Genomic DNA, 17,468 nt, shown 5'->3' on the forward strand with positions numbered 1-17,468 from the left:
TAACGTTCCTCGTGTTTAAATATTGCGTTTCCAGTTACAGAACTAAGTTAAGTGACCTAGTCTTCCTGCAGCCTAACCATTAATACTAGACTTCAGAAGGACAGGACACAGAGCACCAACCTCACTTCCTGTTTGCTCCACTTCCCAGTCAATATGGAATCATGAGCATGTGGCTCCCAAAGAGCTAGGGTTTGGAAGGCAAGTGGATGAAAGAAAAGCCAGATTCCTACTCGATGGACATACAACTATGAGAACATGGCCATCCTAGGTCCCCTTCACAAATGGTGTCCCTACCCTCTGTTTGCCAGAAGCTGGGACTGGGCAACAGGGGATGGATCACTTGACAATGACCTGTTGTGTTCATTTCCTCTGGGGCATGTGGCACTGGTCACGGTCGCAAGACAGACTACTGGGCTAGATGGCCTTTTGGTCTGACCCAGTATGGCCGTTCTTATGATCTTAGATTCCAGCACTGATCACTGATAACTCAGTTAGGGATCTTTAAATGAAATGATGGATCTGCTTCCAGTCCACTTTTAAGTACCAAGGGCGGCAATTCTGCTCTGGCGGCCACACCCTCACTGATGCCAAGCAGAGGTCTGATGATAATATTGGCCCTAGTCTTTGCAATCAGCCAGGGATTTGCACCTGAAGCTGTCATGCTACCAGGAAACCAACAGCCACTGCTCATTTCCAGAGTGAGCTCAATTCAGGTGTCTAGAGAGGTAGATGTTTCCAACAACACACTCCAGTTATACCAGTAAAAATAGGTCTTTAGGATGTCAAAGCAGCTATTAATGAATGGAAACAGGATGACACTTAATTTCTCTCCGCACCCCACCTTAACATGTTCTTGGACCTTCCTGCAGAAAGAGCCAGGCTATTAACCCTTAGGAATGATCCCAAACTGTCTGCTGCTTAAATGAAGCCCTACATCTCCTAGTAAAGCTGTGGGATCCATGTTTTACCAAGATGAATGCAATAGGTAGCGGTATATACCTGTCCATCGGCAGACCTTTGCTGAGGAGGCTGGAGATCACTGCCTCTTGGTGATGGTGAGCTAAAATGGACACTGCCTCCACCAGGAACTGCCTCAAGCTGCCCTCCTGGATAGTAGGCATGTGGCGATATAGTATAGCCAGGATATCGGGCACCTGGAAGGAACAAAACCAGAAAGAAATGTCCCTTTTTCTTTCTCTCCATTCAGTCTACAGAATCAAAACCTTTCTTTAGCCATTTGCTGCTTTTTTAAAAATGCCTCACTTCAAGAAGCAAATGTTCAAATACGTCTGCGTAACTTGAACCCACACAAATTGCCCACACACGGCTGTAAAAATTAACACTGACACACACATAGACATACCAGGTAATTGAATGTGGTGGTGCCCAGCTATGCATTACATAAACCAGTTCACATGCACAAAAGGCGGCTTTGCTTGCCCAGATTTTGCAGGTGTGATTTAAGCAGCCAAATCTGACCATTTGCCTCGAAGAATGCAGAGCTCATCAACAACCACAAGCACAAAATATGCAAGTGCTTTAAAGACAGTGTGTCAATGCCTGGGACTGTGAACAGGGGACTACCTCTCATATTCATTCCTAGCCCTTCACATCTTCAAAACACTGTGCAAACATGGCAGTTCTGCTGCGAGGGTTCCCTGTCCTGAGGCCTTGTTAGAAGATTTGTGGAGAGCTCCTTTCATCTAGCCCTAATGCACTGGGCTCCAGAATAAGGCATATAAATAGTGGATCCCAAAGACACTAGAGTTTTCTCCCTCCCTCCTTCTCTTCTTAAAGGGAGGGTAGGTCTACACAGCAAAAAAATCCCGCAGCACTGAGTTTCAGAGCTCAGGTCAACCTGGGCCTGTGGGGCTTGCACGATGGGGCTAAAAGTGGAGCTGTTCCTGCTCGGGCTGGAGCCCAGGCTCAGAAACCTGGCAAGAGGGTGGCAATAGCCCAGTGCTCTTTTTAATCCATGTAGCCCTTAGCCATAGGCCTCCTAATACCTGGAGGCCTCCAAGTGCCAGTCATTCTGTCTTCTTGTATTTTCCCCAGAGTCTGTTTTCTCAAGCCTTTCTTGGCTGAATACTGTGGCAACAAGCTAGACCAATAAATAACCAACCATCTTCCTTTTCCCTTGGATTATCTCGGTCTACTGCTGTTGATTCGGACATTGCCTATCTTAGGGTAGGAACAGAGATGGAATCGACTCTATGTCCGAGGGGGAGAAACAGCAAGATTTTTCTTCCTTACACATGAGGGCAAAGATCAAAAAGCCTAGAGTTTAGGCAGAAAAGCTCTCCAGTTCCCAGTTTTACCTTGTCCAGCATGGCATCTCCACACTCCTTCAGGATGATCTTCATCCACAGTCCAGCTGCCGTGGCACAGGTGGGGCTAGCAGACAGCAGACCACCCAATGTGGCCTCAGTAAAGTCTGTGGCCTGTTCGGAGGGAAAGTACTCACTAACAACCTGGGAACAAATCAAAAACAGGAGAGACCGCAATGATGTTTGGCTCCAGCACTTTTAAAAATGGAAAAATATATATACCTGCATCAGCAAATGGCGAATTAGCCTCCTGTCTAGCTCGCCATTTGGGATTACAATTCTCTCTCTAGTCTATAGACTACATTTTTGTCTTCTACACTAATGATATCAGGTTAGAGGCAAAGACTCTGTTGCACAGTCAGCACAACATTGTACTGGATATGCAGGAGGTAAGTTTCCCCTTTGTAGTCTCTTACATACACTGCATCTTTTTACAGCACATAGAAGTCAGTCAAGAGAGGCGTGCACACAAATATCGGCGAAGGCAAACCCACAAGGTGACAGAATGAATCCTGGGTGGTTTCTCAGCTTGATGTTCCACTAACACAGTTTTTCTCCTGGATGGCTGGATGGCAGGGCCGGCTCCAGGCACCCGCCGAGGAAGCTCGTGCTTGGGGCGGCAGATTGCAAGGGGCGGTGTTCCGGACAATCTTAGGGTGGCATGGGGGCTCTTTTATTTCATTATTTTTTTGTGCTTCACCGCTCTGGATCAGTGAAAAAGCAAGAGCTGGCCCTGCTGGATAGGTACATGTGTGTGCATCCGCGTGCACATTTTCATGGGTGTGCAACGTTCTGTGGAATCTGGTTTTTACGTGGCATTCAGAACACACATCTGTGAAAAGCATCTTGCTGGTTACTAGCAACCAACGCCCCGCTCCCACAGCTCTCTCCGAGTACGGAAAGGCATCATGAAAGAGCAAATGTCAAATGAACGGTGCCCAGTCACTCGCACATCCGCACAAGCTTTTTGAGTCAGTTACCGTGGCCGTTTTGGAAGATGCCTGAAACAGAGCCTCGGGGTCTGGAGCTGTTACTGCTTCACGGAGACATCTCAGCTCCTCGTCTGCTGAGCCCAGGTTTATGGACTGGCCTGGAGTGGAGAAAGGGAGAAAAAGTACTGTAACGATTAAGGAAACTGAACCCCTACTGCATGGTTCTTCATACGGGAGGATCCATGTGCTATGTTGTCATCAGCATAGTGTAAAATCTTGGCCCCACTGAAGTAAATGGCAAAACTCCTGGTGACTGGAATGGAGTCGGGCTTACACCCTGAAATGTCTGAACGTTACCAGTCGTGGTATGTTATTGTGAATGATCCAGGATTGAACAAGCTCTGTGTTCAGCTTGGAGCAGCTTATGTGGGTGTCTGGTTTCAGTAGTCTCTCTGCTCTCACTATTTACATCTCAGCTCCTATTCAAGTGCAACTCATGCAGGTAGATCAGAGGTTCCAGTTCAGAGGTGAATCCCTCCCCCAAACTCTCCTTGTAAAAGAGACGGGGATAGACAAAAAACTTCGGCAAGAAACCCAGGCTCATCAGTCACTTCTAAACAATGCTGGGATTACTATGTCGTACATTTAAAGGTTGGAGTCCTTTATTCTGTTTCTGAATCACCAACACTGTTTTTAGGACTGATTAAGAATAATTGGAAATAGGATGACCAGGGGTCCTGATTTTATAGGGACAGTCCCCATTTTGGGGTCTTTTTCTTATATAGACTCCTCTTACCCCCCACCCCCTGTCCCGAGGTTTCACATTTGCTGTCTGGTCACCCTCATTGGAAATGGCCTTAAACGATAACCAAGCTCTATCCCTTAACATCTAACCATTAGGTGAAAAGAATATCCTACTCTTTCACAAAGGGGAAAAATGGCCTCTACTTACTCCAATAGCTCTGAATGCTCATGACAGAGGGCTGCTGGAAGAACTTTTTGTTTACAGAATTATTCCAGGAAACCCCTCCAATCCAGCCAGTGGCAGGGGAAAGAGAATGAAAATGTTTAGTACCAAGGGCTTGTCTCCATGGAGATATTCAAGAAAGCTAATCCACATTCATTTTCAAAATGCATTAGTTAAACTTCATTCAGCACCTATGGGGACACACTTATTTAGAATTAAAGTGGCCTTCATTCAGGTTAGTTTCATTCATGGAATTCACTACAATTAATAAGGCCCATTTTAATTCAGAATCCGAGCATCCACACATGTGTTTAATGCCATTTACCTCATGCACTTTAAATGGACACCTTTAGTTCATTTGGATTAACTTTCCTTAGTGTCCCTGTGTAGACAAGCCCGAAGGAATTTAGCGCTTATCTACCTGTATGCAGACCATTGATTAGTTGTACAGTTCCCAAACGTGTGCTAGGCTCTTTACACATCAGAATCTTCTCTTCTAATGAGGTATTTAAAAGATGCCCACCATTCTGTTATCTAAGCGACAACAGACAGGACAGAAAGAACTAGATAGGCAGACAAATGGACATTACAACGGTGAAAGAAGGTGAAGAATTCCTTATACCTGCTAATGGTCTCCTCACCTTGTATACAGAGAAGGCAGCTGATACAGTCAACCACCCACTGACGGGACGTGGCCAGCGAATCACAGCTGTATGGTGCTATTAGTCCAATCAGAGATCCAAACCGATCAAAAGTTCCCTGAGTCTAATGAAAAAAGAACAAAGAATGAATGGTCTCCAGTTGGACTAGACTTCACTTGCCATCCTTATTGTTCAGACCAGTCAGCACTGTGTTTTTGGGGAACCAGGGCGCAGTATCTAGCCTGTCTGACTCATGAAAGACACCCCCCGCCCCCACCAGTCTCTGTTGGAACCAAAACCCACCAGGGAAAAGGCTTGCAGAGAACAATGAAGGGTGTTGGGAGACACACCTAGACCCCTCCTGAGAAGGGTGACAAGATAAAGACATCTCCATTTGCTTACAGAATGAAGACCAAAGACAACTCCCCTAGCCTCATCTGCATGAAAGATGGGATAGGAATTAGCATGAAGAATGAGGGACAGAGAACCGCACTGAACTCTGGGACCAGAAAAGCAGGGACGCACTGCATCATGGGAATCCCTGCTCCAGATGCTAATGAACCTACGCCTGCACACACCTAGCTCAGCAATTATCAGACCAGTTCTAGTAATAAGTCTTTATTATCCTAAAATACTGAAGCAGCCTAGTTGCCTTGTGAGCTCCCTGGAAAAAACCACCACCCATAGCCAAGAGTGATCAGCTCCTATTGTCTAGCCTAAAGAAAACCCTTGAAAACCCATCAGTTTACCCATAAACAAATCTAGTGTTCTCCCTTGAACCATTGTATTTTCTCTACAAACCCCCCTACCTATGCCCAAGTAAGGGTTCTGATATACAGACCCAAACTCTGCATCAGTTCCACTGGGATTCCATCTCCTGACTGATCGTGCTGGGGGCTCTGCCTGTCTCCAGCACTCAGGACCCTGAGCTACCACCACCACCTGGGAACCCCGCCCAGTTCAAGCCTCATGGAGTGGGTGAGATCCCCCCCCCCCGTCCCTCCATTTTCTTTTCTTCCTCAGGTATTAACCTTTCAAATGTAACCATTATGTTTGTTTAGCCCTCCTTGTGTAGTTATCACTATTATTCAATAAATAACTTTTATGGTTCAGCTGGTTGCTTCTCTCTCTCTCTCTCTCCAAATTTTACTCTGTATTTTCCGCTTCCCCCATTTACTCTGCAGCAACCCTTCTTTTACCTAAGCTAAAGATCCTGGTAGTGCCCAAAAATACCGTGGGGTTTGCTCATGAAGTGGGTTACTACCAGTACAATTGTAACGTGAAAGTGGGATAGGGATGTGTTAAACTTGGGGCACATAAGAGGGGAGCAGCTGAAAGTGCTGCGTAACCCAGCCCAGTGAGTACAGGGACACACGAGAGGATCAGCTGGAGAGGGCTGATGGACCTGGTCCGCTCAGACTTGCTCTGCTAGTGTGTGCGTGCGTGCGTGTGTGTTCATCTAGTTCTAGGGCTGGAGGGACCCAGCCCTGGGGAACCGAGGTCCTGCAGGGTAGCTCCATTGGGAGGGCACTTGCAGAAGGAAGGAGTAGAGCTCCATAGGAACGCACAAGTGACATAAGCAGCACAGTAATAGAATTACAGACCCCCCCCCAAGAAGAGTAACCCTAATCAATGAGCCTACCCCAAAGTAACAGGCACATCTGGTAACATTGTGCCCCTGATTCCTGTACTGTACTGGGTAATGCACTTTGGAAAACATAATCCCAATTGTACATAGAAATGGATGGGGTCTAAATGAGCTGTTATCACTCAAGAAAGAGACCTCAGAGTCATTGTGTACAGTTCTCTGAAAGCATCCGCTCAACATGCAGTCAAAAAAGTTAACAACATGTTAGGAACCCTTAGGATTATGCCACGATATGAATCTACAGGACCCCCACACCTTGAATACTGCGTGCAGTTTTGGTCATCTCATCTCAGAAAAAGATGTGTCAGAATGGGAAGAAATACGGAGAAGAGCAACAAAAATTAGGCCTATGGGATAACTTCTCACCCAAGGGAGATTAAAAAAAGAGCGACATTTCAGCTTGGAAAAGAGATGACTAAGAGGGAATATGCTAGAGGTCTATAAAATCATGACTGGTGTAGAGAAAGTCAATAAGGAAGTGTTATTTAGCCCTTCACCTAACACAAGACCAAGGGGTCCCCCAATGAAATTAATAGGCAGCAGGTTTAAAACAAACCAAAGGAAGCATTTCTTCACACAATGCAGTCAGAAGACAGGATACTGGGCCAGATGAACCATTCTTTTGCGGGAGGCAGGTTAGCCATTCTTATGTTTTATGTTCTTAGCTGGTTAAATAGAAATTTTCCTTTACCACCCTGGGAGCATAAGAACCAAGAATGCATTTGTGACACTGGCAGACCAGGCAACCTGTGTATGACCCATAATAACTTAACAAGAGGCACTTCCACTGTATCAAGACAGTTCACTTCCATGTGAATTTCAAAGAGATGGATTAGACTAGCAATCATCAACTCATTCAAAAATGAACAATAGATGCTAAGTGTCTTTGTCTGTGTTGATCTATATGCAGTTAGAAGTTTCACAAATTAACCAAATTAGCTTGTAGAAGCTCATTCCCTTTCAGGTCTTCATTATGTATGCAAGGTGTTCAGTTAACCTTAAAATCAAAGATGTAAGATACTGCAGGAAACTAATAATTTCTACTTGGTCTTCAGCTTAACTCTCTGTGTTATAATGGAAGAACGGCTAATCACCTTATGCGAATGAGTAACTAGTTTACTGTGTATGCACAGGAAACAGAAGATTAGCTTCAAAGCAAAGTACAGGAGGCGATCTGCATTGCCTACTCTTTCTCGGGGGAAGGTCCTGCTGTAACCATTTTTGTGAGGTAGGCTTGTCAGCCTGCTAGAATAGCTAGAAAAGAGAAGGCTCGGGCCTCATCCTGTCATCTCTAGTCTGCTGAAACTTTGAACAGGGAAAGTGTAAGCCATAGGACAGAGAGCTTCCAAATCATCATTTGAAAGAACCTGGAAAATGCATGGAAAAACTAACAGACTTTACATCTAAGCTGCCTTTGGATTCTGATCTGTTGGGATGATTCCAGAGAGACTTGTACAAGCCAGCAGTTTATTCCATCACTGTTGTGATCCTGAACTATGAACACTGACAGTCACTTATATGGATATTGATCTTTTAACCATTTGTAACTCTCTTCTTTCTTTTAAGAAGAAATCTTCAATTTCGTTATTAAGGATTGGCTGACAGCATGCTATTTGGGAAAGACCTGAGATTCACATTGACCTGGGGATAAGCATCTGGTCCTTGATGATGGGTGAACCTCACATATGGTGAATCAGGTTTTCAGTAACCCCTCACTATATTAGACTGGCTGTTTAGATGGGAGCCTAGGTCTGGAATGCCAAAAGGGGACCGTGTTTGGCATTTTGTTAACTAGGGTGGAAGGTCTTTTGCTGTTGACTTGGTGAATGTAATTCTAGAATAAGCCATCCGTTTGGGGGATTGTCTGCCCTCTACTTCTTGCAATCTGCCCGGAGTGTGGTCACAGCATTGTTGTGTAAACCTCTCTCTTATGGAAGCAGAGGGATCTTAGTCACTTTGAGATCCTAGCTGCTGCCCTGGAAGCGTTTTTCATGCATTTGCGTTGAGTGTCAGATCGGATATAAGCAGGGAAGTCAGCTCAAGGAAGAGGAAGGCTATACTCACTGTGCTATGAACTGTCTCTTGATAGGCAGTCAGCAGCTGGATGGTGGCCTGCAAGGCCCTTTCTCTCTCCCACTCCTTCTCTGAACTGAGCCATGTCTCTAGTAGCTGATGGTAGAGCAGGGGAATGGACAGAGTTAGTACCAGAAAATCCCTCCCAAAAGTTCCTCTTAAACAGGTTTAATTGTCACTAAAATCCCTCTCCAAAGCATCCAACCTCCATGGAGCAAAGGAATTACATGTCTAATGGAAGTCCCAGGGACCAGATTCACCTCTGAGTGATTGAAGCCAAAGGAGTTACATGAGAGATGAATCTGGGCCCCTGTATGTGAGGTCTCCTGTAGACTGTCTGATGGGAGCTGTCTACCACATTGCATGCTGTTTGATGTCTGCTGCTGTGTTCTGTTTCCTGGGCAACTTCTCCCACGTGGAGTGGCCAAATGACAGAGAGGAGCATTTCTTTTTATTAATTTGAAGAAGAGCAGAGAAGTCCCCCCCTGCCCAGCTCCTTTTAGAACTTCATTTTTATACTGAAGGTGCATCAAACTCCCCACCCCTCAGCTCTTCAGGATATTCTGTTCATGTCTGAGGAACAGGAAGTCTCCTCTGGATGAGTTTCCATACACAGGGCTTAACTCAATATGAATGAATTCCTCTTTGAAGAAGTGATCAGTTTCAACTGGTTCTCTTGGATTTGGCTACTGCAGTGGTGATTTTCTTGCCGGTCCAAGTAGTGTCAACTACATTGTAAGAAGTTGGTCCCAATCCAGCCCTGGCATAAAATGGCATAGCTTCTGTGGATTTCAGCGGGGCACATGCCTGCTTATCCCAGGAAGAATTTGGTGCTTTTTCCCCCGACCATTCACTCCATTGTGGAAAATTCCTCCACAACTGAAGCTTGACCCCCTAAATCCCTGACTCTTCCCTGCAGTAAAACAAGAAACAAACAAACAAACAAAAAATCTCCACCATGGTTCAATGGTGTACTCACTTGAAACATTTCCTGGAACCAGTGTGCGGTTGGTTCTTCCTCCAGCAAAGTCTTCATTAGCTTGCCAAGGGCTTCCAAGGACTCTACGTACAGTGACTGAAACCAGAAGAGAAGGAGTGAGGCTCAGCACAGATAATTTGTGTGTGTGTGTGTGGGGGGGGACTGGGGGCTGGGGAAAGCTAACCATAACCTTGCCAGGGAGGCCATGTGTGACTGCCATCACCCAGTGCCTGCTGGGCAGAAATACAGTGGATGGTGCCTGAGGAGAATTGTTGTCACGTACCTGTACAGGCAAAGCATCCTTTGCTGTCTCACCTTCCTCTTTCATCATCTTCTCCAAGGGAGGGAGGGAAAACAAACTTTTGAAACACTGATGAAGGAGCTCACGGTTTTCCTTCAAGGTCAAAGACGGTTTGAGTTTGCTGGCAGAAGAAAGAGAGAGAGAGAAAAGTCATGCATTAGACTCAGTACCACCTCCAAGTAAAAGAAATGGGTCCAATGACTGGAGATTGTCCCAATCTAAAACCCCAAATGCAAACAACCCTTCACTTTGCAGCTGAGCACCTCTTTGCACCTCTATTAAGTATTGGCTCATCGAGAAGTAAAGCTAAAGCTTCAAGTCCCCTTTTTAGAGAAACCCACAAACTTCCTTCCCCCTGCCAGCTAGCCAGACACCTCCCTCCCCATCTGAACTCTCCTGCATTGTACTGCATGCCCCACAACCTCCAAGTTTGTGTCTTTCAAGCACAAACCTCCAAATGGACACATTCAAACCCTCAAGAACTAAAGTTCTGCTGGTGAGCAGCATGTGAGCCAAACCCGGCAGGCATCAAACTGCTCCCAACCTGGCACTCATGAACTAACAAAGACGACGTCACAGTGCCAGGAAATATGGCAGAAAATAGCCTACCTCAGATGTCTAATGGCAAGAATTGCCTTGTAGCGAACTGGAGATGCCAGGGAATCCAGTGGTTCCTTTTTAATGAAGTCCTGAAATGCATGAATAGGGACATAAAAATGGGAAATGGATTTGAAAGGCAGAGAGGCTTTCCTCTCACACCCTGAAACAGGGCCATATGCCAGACCTGTAATAAACAGACACCGTGCTCGGCAGGCTCTCTGCCTCAGAAATGGACCGTAGGGCCATCTGCAGGCTATATAGAGGACAGAAAGATAACTCGCCAGACACAAGCCATTCCTGCCACTAACAGCCCACAATAGGTCGGCATCCCTGCCAAGCTCAGAGTGGACCCAGCAGCATTCTGGGGGCCGTGCAGGTAGCTCATGAGACTGCAGTGGTACAGTCACAGCCAATGGATAAAACACCATCTACCTGGAAAACCAGTCTTATGACATTACAACAAACTCCTTTGTACTTCAGTCCTCAAAGCTCCTAATCACTCACCAGCATGTAGCCAAGGAGCTCCAGTTTGTAAGAGAAGTTGAACTCCTGGGAGTCTCTGGTCTCCAAAATGGCACAGCTAATCTCCGTGACATTCTGGATGAGGGTTAATTTTAGGTGCATGTCCTACATAATCCAGAAGGAGAAACAAGAGGATGTGGATGAGAAACGGAGAGAAGAACCAGAGTCCAGAAGATAAAGATCAGGAATTAAATCTAGCCTCAGGAGAGGAGAGAGGTGTCCACAGACTCCAGAAGGCAGAGGACCCTGGCTCTGCACCCACCCCAGAAGAAGAGAAAACCCAGGTTCATGAAAGAAATCCAGGGCCACTTACACCAGAGCAGCCAGGACTCCTGCTTGATGTAGCAAGGAAATCAAGCTCTGTGCAATTTAAACAAGCAACTTGTGGATAGAAAAGGCAAGAGCTGAGGGCAGATTATTTAGAATTTACCTTGTTTGTAAGAGCGATGCCCAGCACCTGAAAAACGAAATGCAAAACAGCTATTAGCAATGTCTATAGTCCCACATAACACACATCCTCAAAATGGCCTGGCTGGTGAATATGGAGCAGAGAGAAATCATGATTGTTAAATCTTCCAAAAGGCAGGAAATGTATCCAGAGGGGGTGTTTTGCAGAGGTCAAGATCAGGGGCCATCCTACGGAATATTTGCATTTGTGAACTTCTGGAAGATATCCGTTTGGTTCAACTGTGATCAACTTTTTTGACAAAGGCTAAATGAGAGTCTCAGTTAGACAGGGCAGAATTGAATGGCAAAGTGACGTGGCGAGGTTGCACTGAGAGGAGAGTCAATACCAGCAGTCAGACACCTAGGGAACAGAAATAACGAGCACACAGACAAACAAGGCGACAGAGAAGAGGTGAGGGAAGTAGTGAGTCCAAGAAACAGAGTGACAGCAAAGAAACTAAATACAAGTTAGCCCCATTCTCTCTTGGCTAGCAAAAGATAGAGCTAGATACACATACATATTAGGGGAGTTAGAGTGTTATTCTGAATAGCCTGAGTGTGACTGCGTCTGAATTACTGTGTAGCTGTGCTCGACAGAATTTCAGAAGAATATAGAAAAACTAGAGAAAACACAAAGAAGAGCAACAAAAGTGACACAACATGTGACAGCTCACGCTCCATCCATTACAGTTTTAAATTTGAATTACATGACAAATTATTGCTCAAAGGAGAGTTTTAGAAAATACAAGCCCTCTCTCTATAAACTCAGAGGCAATGCTATAACTTCAGGGTAATGCCCCTCACAGTTGTCACGCAAAAGCTCTTACCTGACAACTGGTTCTGTAATGGTGAATGACGTTCCTTGTGATGTCTGCCTCTACTCGGGAGAGAAGCTGCTCTTTTGGAGCATGGACAGCCAAGTTGCTGTATGTCAGCATCAGGGTGCGGCGAGTCTTGCCTCTTGTCCCATGGTGGTAGTCCTAGACAATAGGAAACGTCACTAGAGACAAGTTCTTCTGATTCATTTGGCCTTGGAATGAATCAAACATTGGTGGAGCCGGGCCCCCGACCCTTGAATACTGCTGGAGCCCGGGCACCATGAGCTCATAGAACTTGCCACCCTGTCGCCATCATTCCCACTGGGTAACTCTGACCCAGAGAGCCGAAAAGGCTGAACCGACAGCAGTGGAGTACATGGGAGCTTAGTCATTGACACTGGTGGGTACAAGATCAGGCGCGAAATGTCTTGCCTAAGGCTGCACAGTGAGTAAATGGCCGAGCCAGCAATGGGAGCCCAGAGGCCTAGTCTCCTGCTCTATCCTCTAGATCAGTGGTGTTCAACCAGGGGGACTTCTGTACCCCTGAGGGTCTGCAGGGGTCTTCCAGGGGGTATATCAACTCATCTAGATATTTGCCTAGTTTTACAGCAGACGACAAAGAAAGCACTTGCAAAGTTACTAACTCAAATTTCATACAATGGCTTCTTTAGACTACTCTATATACTGCCCACTGAAATGCAGGTACAATATTTAGATTCCAGTTGATTTATTTTCTAATTCTAGGGCAAAAATGGGAAAATAAGCAGTCTTTTTTCAGGAATAATGTGCTAGGACACTTTTATAATTTTATGCCTGATGTAGTTCCCACACATTGTGCATGGGAGGGGCGCTCAAGCCATGAGACATCAGACCATAAAAATCATTTGAGAGAACCCCAGCTCCACATTGTGCTCCTCTCTGCTTAACGGCAGGCATCACGTAGAACGCATACATTGGGGGACAATGCTAGCTGACCGGAGCAGACACTACCATGGGGCTGCTGCCCCTGCTTTAGAGGGAGAGAAAGTTTGAGAGAACCCCCTGGCTCCTTTACCTTCAGGCAGCTGACGAACCCAGAAATCTTAACCTGGCTCATTGCAGCCCCAAACTCTTGAAGTGCCTTCAAGGTGAGGTCCAAGTGGCTCGCAGCACAGACTGCGAGGATGGAAACGACTCCCTGTCACCCAAGAGAAATACAGGTTAGGATCGAACCAGGTGTCTGATAGAGCCCACAAGTCCATTCCTTTCACCCAAAGTGGTGTAAAGTGCCAATCAGGCCTGAGACACATGGGGAGCGGGCGCTGAGTGAAATAGCAATCAAGAGGATAGGAAGCAAAATGGCATCTGTCCCAGGCCAACTCAGAGCTGAGCCCCACAGGGAGCATTCAGGGATTACTTGATAAAATGGGGAGAGGGACAGAGGCCTCACCTGTCTCTCAGGGGCTTCCATATAATCTGCTGTCATCAGAAGTGTATGAATCTGTGATTTAACATGGACCAGGTCCTGACAAGCTGCTAAGGACGTTCCTAGCGCCTTATACAGGAAACTCTGAAAGAAAGAGACCAGCCCTGGGATATCAGGAACACAACGTGCCTGTCAGTACAGACCCAGCTCAGCAACACTCAGGAAGGAACAAGACAGCCAAGTCCAAGCACCCATGCTGCAGAAACATCCCATCGTCTAGCCCAGCCAGAGAACCAACAATGCAGTACAGAGAAGCAGCCTGTCCAAGCAAATATTGGAAGGGCAGGGGGGCAAGAGAGCAGGGAAGAAGTACAAACACATTTTATACGCAGAATAAAATATCAAATAATGAAACCTTGAGAGAAGCCTTATGCAGCCCTCCAATCAGAATTTCAGGGGAAAGTAACTAGAAACTAAACCTTAACAGAGAACAAACCTTCTCTTTGGAGGGGCTGGCATAGCCACCCATCTGCCAGCTCAACTCAAGGGATATCTGGCTGCTCCAGGCACTGTCGTCTATCATCTCCAGAGATGTTCTTAGGAACTGAGTGTAAAACCAGAGTTAAAGCAGATGGTTAATTGCAAGAATGTGGGGGTTGTTTTGGGGTTTTGTTTGGTTGGTTGGTTTTTGCTTCCTTGTTCTGTTGTAAACTTTCCAATATTCAGGTGTCATGGGAAGATTATTTCCCTATGAGAACTATAAACATTGACAACCCAGACTTCCTCTGCCTCTTGTTCTTGAACCTTTGCCTGAGGATTCCTCTCAGTCCCCAAACCCAGATGGACAGTGAATTGGAGAATGAGATGGAGCCAAGACATCTGACCATGGAGGAGTGATTTTCGAGTGGATGGACGATGGGTCTAGTCAACTTGAACAAAGGGCCCTGGACTACGAAGGACCAGGCACCTTCTCTGAAGTGCTATGGACCCTTTAGGACACCTCCCGAGGGTACCCAGGGTTGTGAGGGACCTCACTACCACCTGCCCTTAGCATGAGGAAGCCTTCTCTGTACCTGCCAAGTGTCAGCTCCTGACTCTGCCAGTCACAGGAAACACAAGCACACCCTTCTCACCCCATCCAGGCTCCACTCTCCTTCTACAGATAAGCAATCGGTACACTCCACCCGCCCAGCCCTCTGGGCATCCCCAGAATGTCCAGTCCCTGTTCCACTGGACACTCACAGAATTCAGAGGTTTGCTACACACCACCTTACCCGTTTCACCTCAGCATCACCGCTCCATTTCACACACTTCGATACATTGACAGTGAAAACAAGTAGAGTTTAATTCACCAAGATCAGAGATTTGAGAAGCAGCAAGAAAAATTAATGGAAACAAATGGTTACATAAAAATAAAATCCTAACACACTTCTAGAGCTTCAACTTAAAGAACCAAACAGTCCCCTGTCTCACAAGGGATAGCTCCCCCAAATCTCTCTCCCAGCAGGAAACACCCAGACCAAATGTGATCCTCCATTCATAAGACAAGCCACTTGGCAATTTGTCCAATAGGTGAAGGATACCTGGTGCAGGATACCTCTGGACCTCCAGATATAGTTCCAAGCATCCATTGTCCGCTTGTAAACAGGGTACCCCCTATTGTTTGTTTGTTTTTCTTGTCTCGAATCTCCTCTGGAGACTTTGCAATCACTTGATTAGAATTTTGCTCTATTGATTAGCATCCACTGGGAATAATTACTCAGTCTACATACAGCCATTCAAGCAGGTAAGCATCTTCTGCCTGAAAGAAACTTCTTTATCGCCTTCTGGTGACCAGCCCCAACGCACAGACCTTCAAAGCATCAATTTCAGTAGACAACCAGAACGCCTTAGATATTATCCATCCAGTCACTGTGCAATGATTATGAGGATTATGCCGTGTGGCACAGGCATCCAGGAAAGGCTTTACATGACACCCTTTGATGATATAGAGATCAGATCCAGGGAATCCTGGGAACCCTATGCACTCCTGTGGCCTCTGCCAGTGGGTACCCAAAGGACCCGGGGTCACACCCTCAACTCCCATTGAAGTCAGCCAGAGGTTAGTAACTCTCAGCACTTTGCTGTTTCAGGCCCGACTTTTGAACAGCAGCCAGGAAATATCAGAAACCTCACAAGAGAACCTAATCTTAGTTGATTTTTGAGCCCAAAGAATTTCAAATGAGGCTGGATCTGGAATGGGAAATTCTAGAGTGTAATCCAACCCCAAATGGAACTCCAAACCTTCTGGGGCTTCTTTGTCACTAGGTCCTTTCCTTTCATTTTCAGCCCTCGCCATAAAGATCTTCCTTGTCTGGATTTACATGAGGCTGTAAAGAGCTCTTTCTGATCACAAAGGCTTCTCCATGAGATACAGACACCAAACCTTGTCTTGTCTCTTTTCCTTTTTGGGTTTCTCAGAGCAAGTTTTCTTTTGAGTGGCAAATAGAAAAAAAAATCCTTTAAACGTCCCCTAGTGATGCATTAGCACCATTAGCATGCTGGGTTTCTGGTTAAGTTTTGTGTTGTTCCCAGGGGTAATACAGAGGGATTTATAACTAGAGCTGGTTGAACAATAGTAAGTCCATTTCACAAAACAAGTGGGATTTTTTTGTTTTCTTGATTTTTCAACATACAAATGAAAAGTGAAAACACAAAAATATTTTGTTTTTCAAAATCAAAAATGACCATTATTCAATTCTTTGTTTTCCCCATTTCCTTCCCTTTATCCCTCGTCCCTGTGCTTTTTTCCCCCTCTTCCACTTGTGATTGAAAAGGTCGGGGGGGGGGGAAGGGGGAAGGAGACAAACAGCAAAGCAACTGGGAAAAAAAATCAGCTTCAGTTTCAAAAAACTAAACATTTTCTATTTGGGTTGGGCTTATTTTGTTTTGGTTTTTTTGTGTGTGTGTTTAAAAAAAAAAAAAGAACCCTGAAAAATTTGAAAATGTCCCATGAAAATAAAAAGGCCATTTTTAATTGAACAAAAGTTGCAAATGAAATGGTTTGACCAGCTCTGCTTATAATGAATAATTTATCATTATTTTTTTCCCCAGCTGATACATTTGGAGGGGGAAGGGAGGACTGTGACAATACATCTGAAAGCCATCCTCTACCTGAAGCAGCATGTGCTCCCACCGTGCATGGTCCAGGGAATTCTCTGTGTTTCCTATAAAGCAGGAGGCAAAACAATAATGTCACCTAGATTAGCAAGAAGAGTCATCCCAGGTATCTCCTTTGCAATGAGTCCTTCTAAAACTCCTGGTCTGCCAAGCTGTAACATACCTGGGCTTTCAAGGCGAAATGGGACTGTACCTATTGGGTTCTGGGAGAGTCACCCCGCTCCTGTCCTGAGGGGTTAAAACAGCCCTGGGCGAGGGCTGTAGGAGGGAAAGAGGTGAGAGGTTTTTCGCAGGAGCGGGTGGGTGAGATTCTGTGGCCTGCGTTGTGCAGGAGGTCGGACTAGATGATCATAATGGTCCCTTCTGACCTTGCTATCTATGAATCTAGGAAAGGGATTAACAACAGCTGGGCTGACAGGGAAAGCAGCCACAGCCGTAGCCAGGGTAATCAGGGCCGTGGGCCAGTAGGATAAGGTCTTTCTCTCTAGTTTTGAAGGGAGCAGGGCCTGCCTGCAGAAAGGGTACTGGGAATGAGGGCGAGCTGGGGAAAGGCCAGAGGAGCAGGGAAGCTCTAGGCTGGCAACTCCCCAGGTTATCGGGCCTGGTCCAAGGCCCATAGGGGTACTGGGTTGCAGGGAAAGGCAGCAGA

The 17,468-nt window shown here is 45.9% G+C and overlaps 1 long non-coding RNA gene across 1 annotated transcript; it reads right to left on the reverse strand.

The window, feature by feature from the left end:
• Window positions 1-8,653: 8,653 nt before the first annotated feature.
• On the reverse strand, window positions 8,654-10,555 carry LOC141975153 (uncharacterized). The gene is made up of 4 exons (XR_012635877.1): window positions 10,478-10,555; window positions 9,851-9,989; window positions 9,568-9,663; window positions 8,654-8,684 (listed from the first exon to the last, which is right to left on the reverse strand). It is a non-coding gene; the product is annotated as an uncharacterized LOC141975153 (long non-coding RNA).
• Window positions 10,556-17,468: the final 6,913 nt, after the last annotated feature.

Source organism: Natator depressus, chromosome 20, assembly GCF_965152275.1.
Source record: "Natator depressus isolate rNatDep1 chromosome 20, rNatDep2.hap1, whole genome shotgun sequence".
NCBI lineage: Eukaryota > Metazoa > Chordata > Testudines > Cheloniidae > Natator > Natator depressus.